General features: G+C 38.3%; 1 protein-coding gene and 1 pseudogene across 1 annotated transcript in view; both read left to right on the plus strand.

The window, feature by feature from the left end:
• The window catches only part of LOC138045965 (uncharacterized), a 315,585-nt gene that overhangs the window by 137,772 nt on the left and 170,903 nt on the right, over positions 1-6,910 (plus strand). The gene's annotated exons all lie outside the window — the stretch shown is intronic.
• LOC138044900 (neuropeptide FF receptor 2-like) lies at positions 5-1,095 on the plus strand (annotated as a pseudogene).

Consider the following 6,910-nt stretch of genomic DNA (forward strand, 5'->3'; position numbering starts at 1 on the left):
AGCAATGGCATTAAATTCCTCCTCTAATGCCATCTTAGTTACCATCGAAAACTTCACAGCTGCTCAACCGAAACAATGTCCTTCTCTCACAGAAGATAAACTTGAGGTTAAGATCATCAAGATCTTGGCCTACAGTATAGTTTCGATCGTTTCTTTCTTTGGAAACTCTGTCATCATTGCAACTGTGATCAGGAACCGACGGATGCAGACAACTGTAAACTATCTCATCGCGAATATGGCCGTATCGGATTTATTTATTTCAGTGTTTGCGGTGCCGATGAAAATCTCCGAAATCGCAAACGGTCCTCGAAGATGGCTAATTGAAGGATCTGTGGGATTGATTTTTTGTCAGCTGATCTATTTTTTCAAAGATATTTCATTGGTTGTTTCCATTCAGAGCTTGGTCGTCATTGCTGTCGACAGATATCGCGGAATCGTTTTTCCATATCGCCCAGCCATAATAACCCAAAAACGATGTAAAATTGTTATCGCACTGGTATGGGTGGCGTCGATGAGTTTACACAGCATTTATTTCTTCATTATTCGTCTTACTTCCAACAATAACACAACATATTGCATTTTCAGCTGGGAGCCAAAAATGTTCTCTGATCCCAAAAAGGCCGAAGAAGATTACGCTGTAGCTGTATTGGTTCTCGTGGTGATTGCTCCCTTTTCAACTTTAGCATTCTTGTACACTCGAATCATATGGAGTTTGAGAATTCAAGGACTCAAAATTTATAGTAAATCAAGGCTTCAACGCAGAATTTACAAAAAAACGTAAAGGTCATAGCAAACATCTGCGCTATAATTATTGCATTTGCGCTTTGTGTTCTGCCACTGTTCGTGTACGGAATGTTGTTTTATTTTGTGTGGAAATGGGAAATGCCGTGTAACATGAATCAATTTGGATTCGCTGTACATTTTTTTTTGTTTTCAAATGCTGCCATAACTCCCCTCATTTACTTCGTATTCAATGATAGATATCGCCGAGGATTGCAACAGGTTTTAAAGCAGGTCCAGTTTTGCCGCAAAGACCGTGGCGATAACATTAACGCCGATGAAATATGCTTAAATCATCGGAACGCCAATTCATAGACGGCGGTGTAAATATTCCAGTCCTCTTGATCATTTTATCGTTGTCATCGTGGTCGTCATCGTTAACGTTGTCATAATGGTATCATCGTCGTCGTGGTAATCGTCATTATTGTAATTATCATCATCGTCGTAATCGCCATCCTTGTTATGTTAATTGTCATCATCATCATGGGCATCATCATCGACATCGTTACAATCATGGTTATCGTTCGTCATCGTCATCGTGGTAGTCGTCATCATCGTAATTATCATCAGCAACGCCGTCATCAATCAACATCATCGTCATCATCGTAATTGGTCATCATCATCATCGGCATCACCATCGACATCGTCATCATCGTCGTAACCACATCATCATTGTCGTTATCGTCATCGCCATCATCATATAACAGTGAGAATTCTTCGGCCATCGTAGCTTAATTGAGGATAAGATCTCTAATGTTTGTATATTTTATTCTTAATTATGAATTCTCCTGAAATTCTCGCAATTATCACCTCATCGTAGTCTTTATAATCATTTTCTTCGTATACAACGACTAGAGAATGAATATACATGAAGAAGACTGTACAATGGATACTCGGTTAATGAAAAGGAAGAGCAATTGTTCTAGACATAAGCCTTACAGCTCATGGCACTGCAGTCGCCGTTCTAGTATCTCAGTATCACTTTCCGGAAGAGAACGTGGCCAATGAGAAAAACAATTGTTACACGGATTAGTTGCAATGGGCAACACAGCTGTGTAGTTAACGTTAACGGCGTCTGCAAACCAACAAAGTGAAACTGTCTAGATTCAATTTAAGGTTCTTTATAAGTCAAGGGTAAGCAGAAGACAGTACGGAAATCCTTTCTTTGCTTTCTCAGTCATTTGTCCATCGCGAGAAAAGGTGACACTATAGCAAAATAGCTTTTATTGCACGAGTGACATTTTAAGGTAGCGTTGCTTTTTTCTCGAATACACTCTCTTTTATAAGAACGTCTCATTTTGGGGCTGAGGATGAACGTTCTTTTTTTCGCTATTTGAGCCTGATTGACCTGAAAACGTTTGAATACAAACTGATTCGTTATTCAGTGTATCATGCAATAAGAAAACCACATTGTTAGAAACGTTCCTAAGTATTTGAGTTAACTATCATCATAACACATTTCTTGTACCTCTATTTATAGGCGTACTACTACTCACAAAAACAAATAAACTAATGAAAAAAACACGATGTTCTAAATTGACTCTCCTTCTGGGTATGTTCCTAGTATGTTCTTAAACGTTTGGTTAATCTCCGTTGATAGCTGCTTTAAACTAAGTAGAGTGCATATTCAACCCAGGTAAAATGAGGGTGATATTAATATCTCTTTTACCGTTATTTTTGGCTTGGCATCACTTTGTTGTATTAACTTTGTTTCAATTTGCGCCATGAAAATATTAGCAAAAGAGACTCCCGTTTTTGTCCCCATGGTGGTTCCATGTGTTTGGAGATAGTTATCCCCATTGAACTTGAAAACGTTTTCGTTTGGTATTAAACCAAGCATTTGCCTTTTTTCCCTAGGGAAATTGCTCTAGCTTTAAAACAATCTACCTAGTACAACTGTTTTTGCAGATACATTCAGCCTTTTCAGCTAAATTTAATGAGGTACTTTATGTGCGGAAACCGATCGATTGCCTATTGTTTTGGGATTATGACTATAAGACGTTAATTGATCGCTATGTATTCTTAGTGTTTTCCGACCGAAAACATGTTTTTGTCCATTTTGGCACCCTGCACAGTAGAAATACTAGAAGGAAAAACAAATATTATGTATGTAGGTATGTGTGTATGTGTGTGTGTGTGTGTGTATGTTCTTACCATTACCTAGTTGTGGGGACCTCCATATGTATACACACCAGCACTGTGGGGAAGTTTGACACTGTGGGTACCAAAACTGGGTCCCCACAACTAGTGCCTCCGAATGCTCTAAAACGGCCTAAAACGCATTTTTAACATCAAAACAGAGAAGTCCCCACAACTCACCTGAAAGTGTAAGTGTAATCACCAAGTCCCCACAGTGTCACAAATGTGGGTAAACAATTTTGGATCCAAGGCTTATGAAAGTTATATGAGGCTGTCACATGGGACAAGCTGTTGATGAAGTGGTTGGTAGATTTCTCATAGCAGCCTTTTCTTTCGTTTACACACCGCTTTTACAACAAACATACACTCATATTATGGGGACTTTGATTACTTTTGATGTTCTTGAAATTATTAGCAATTATTAGGGAAATGGGACAGTGCAGCATTTGGACTGCTTTATTCTCTCACACTTCTTTTGTTCACCAGCATCAATAAATTAAAATAACCATGAATTCCATAGACTTCAACATACTGTACACTGTAATTTCTGGTTTAAAAATTATTTGAAATAAGTCAAGGGCACTCTTCACCCATGCCATTGCTAACCGCATGTGAGCTCCAAAATAATATGCAATTGACTTTTGTCAGTCAAATCCTCACATACTGTAATGGGGAGTCGCACGGGAAAGAGTTTACCTGTTACTTTGATAATGGCAGCTGTTTGACTGTTTACAGGGTTTAACTGTGTACAGGGTTTTTGAGGAGAGGGGAAACCGGATTACCTGAAGAAAACCTCACGGTGCAGCGTAGAGAACCAACAAACTCAACCCACATATGACGCTGAGTCTGGGCATCAAACCTAAGCCACATTGGTGCGAGTCGAGTGCTCTCACCACTGCGCCATCCCTGCACCTCTATGGAACTCTGCCTGAGAACATTAAAAAAGCAAGGACTTTAAACTGTTTTAAAACTAAACTTAAGGAGGCTCAAACCAGTTCAATGCTTCCAAGTGATGCTCTTCTTAGAAGGATCGGCACAACGTTATATCATGCATTGATAATAATTTGGTACCAAATGAAACACGAATTATTGCTGAACAAGATACAGTCATTATTGTGACGTAATATATCACCATGCAACGGGCAAGCACTGTAAAAACAACCTTTATTTTGTTTTTAGTTGCTTATATCTCAAAAACGAACTCGGTGACTCCCATGTTTTATTTCTGAAAAGTAATCAGAAGGAAACTTTCTGTGAAGTTTTCAAAAAACTCTGTTTAGTGAATTCTGAGCCACCTTAAATTTGTGATTTTTAAAGGTAGCTCTGAACCCTCTAGCAAAATTTTTTTAAACTTTCCTGAAATTTTTATCATGGCCTTCTAATCACTTTTCAGCAATAAAAAAAATGTGTGGGGGGGGGGGGGTCACCAAGTTCGTTTTTGAGATTTGAGCAACTAAATCCAAAATATAAGGTGTTTTTGCTGGGCTTTCCCATTGCCAAGGTAACAATAATGATGATGTTTCATGTGGTACCATACCATTGCTGTTACGTGATACAGTGTTGCAGCGTTATTCGATCTAAACAGAGTCTTCCCAAGTGTTGAAACCCTTTTGAGTCTCCTTAAAATGTATCTTTTCAGGGAGTCTTTTATCTTTGCAATTTGTTGTTTTGGTTTTGATTAGATATGGAATTTAGTGATAACATGGTTGTAAGGCACATTGAGCTGTGGAAATGTGCCATACAAGAACGTTTGTATTATTTTTATCATTATTAATACTGGTGGATCCAGAGTAGTTCAAGTGATTTGCAAAAATCACTCAATTTTTTTCAAACCTTATTTCTCAGCTCTTTATTGCAGTTCACAAAATCCATTATCCTTCTTGTTTTATTGTTTATTATGAAATAAAACAAATTAAAGGAGAAATTATTCCGTCGATCCCACAGCAAAACGAGCGGGAAATGTGAGATGCATAACTATTCAGTGATTGCGATGGATAATTTTTTGAGAAATATGACAAGAGAATCGGTGCCAATTGATCAACAGATCAACAACTTAAGAAACGCAGAAAAAAGTCAAGCAAAGCCTATAAAAAGCCAGCTATCTCACTACAGGGAACAATGTAACAGGTGTTCAAAAACAAAATGAACCCGGGCCCGAGTCAAACATTTAAAACCAGAAGATCACTCGCTTCTACCGCCAATATAATGAACAAAATCGGTAGAGCGTAGAATTGAATTGCCGCAAAAGCGTGAGGCCATAAGGTCACATTCAGACTACTGTGAGAAAATTAACACCAAGACCAAATCGAGACCAAGTATTTTCTTGGAAGAAAAAGTATCACACAGCAGTATAGAGATTCAAATATAGAGCCTCATAGGGCAAAAACCATCGCTAAATGAATCCCACAGGAACCGCACCTAAAAGGGGTGTCCATTCAAATGTTTACTCAAGAGAGCAAAATTATGACAAAAGGCAACAGAAACCAGACCACGCACAAGGGAGTCGTGTAAGCCTGTCAACCCTTTTTAATACTTTGTATCGTCAAACACAGTATAATTTATCTCTGTTGATTACTTTCATGTTATTCTGGTTTGTCTGGTGGTTTTATCAGACAAATCAGAATAACATGAAAGTAAGCAATGGAGTCGTTTGCAACTACTGCCTTTCTGGTGCTATCAGAATGGCATTCTGAGAGTACTAAATTTCAAATTTTCTTCGGGGAGCAAATCAAATCAAATCACTCACGTGAAATCCTGGATCCACCCCTGAATAGATCAATTGTTCAAAAATGTGTTTGAGTGGTTTAGCAGACAATCCCTCCATTTTTAGCACTGAAGGCTACACAACACAGGACCTTCAATGGAGAGACTTACATGTATAAGTGAAGTCTACATCATAGGATAAAAAAATTTTGCTATGTAAAGTTTTACACTCAGACCGCATTAAAAAATACTTAAGATAAGTATTTTTTTCCGTTGTTTTTAGGATTTCATGATAAATTGGGAGAATCTGATAAAAATCAGGAGAGCGGGAGGCAACACATCAAATCAGGAGACTCCCGATCAAATTGGGAGGGTTGGAATGTCTGGTTTAGTATGAGAAAACTGGACTCGTAAATCCATTTAATTAACGAATACTTAATTATGGCACTACCATATAAAGAAACTGAATGCTATTGCTATGGTAGAGGGAAATTTCACATACTTTTCACTGTGTGAGTCAGAAAACTGTGAACACTTTCAATTTCATTCCGACAGGTCAACTGTCAACACGTGAGACATTTCCAACCCCTTTTGAAGGAAAACAGGGAGTACTTTTTAGCGCTGAAGGCACTCCCACAAGTACCCGTAGGCACAAATTTCATTTCTCTCAAGTGACATTTCCTGCATTTTGACAATGTCATCATTTTGTGGTATTCTATATTCTATAAGGTCTTTATTCTTAGCAATGCCTGTCCACCTTTATTGGAGCTGCTAAACGGAGTAGGACTTCTAGCCTTATGAGTGCACGACACAGGTTGTTAAGGAGGCTCGAAAGGGTTTTCAGCTGAGCGCGCGCGCGTAAGCCACACACGCAATTCGTAAGCTGCTTGCGTCAGCTCATGATTTAAATGAGTCACGAGAAATAAACAAATACCGCTAATTTCGCTTACCTTTCTCCAATTCCTATATACATGGCATGTAAATAGACATCTCCTATTCACGAAAACTACGAAAATTCTACTTAAACGGTTTAATAGTTACTTAAATCCGTTTGTGTTGACCTGTAGCTCCACTCGCGCGCGGGATCGAATGAGGGGGTGACGCGTGCGTAAATGCTGATCTTGTAACCCACTAATTTTGCCTGATGTTGCAACTTTAGTCGTTTATATCTCTGCTACTGGACGATGAATTTTTTTCATTTTTTGCATGTTAGCTTAAATTAATTTAAACCGTTTGTCTTTCAAATTAAAAAAATTCTGTAGGTTAAAAAAAATAATTAGAGGCACAA

Source organism: Montipora capricornis, chromosome 4 (assembly GCF_036669925.1).
Source record: "Montipora capricornis isolate CH-2021 chromosome 4, ASM3666992v2, whole genome shotgun sequence".
In the NCBI taxonomy this organism is placed as follows: domain Eukaryota; kingdom Metazoa; phylum Cnidaria; class Anthozoa; order Scleractinia; family Acroporidae; genus Montipora; species Montipora capricornis.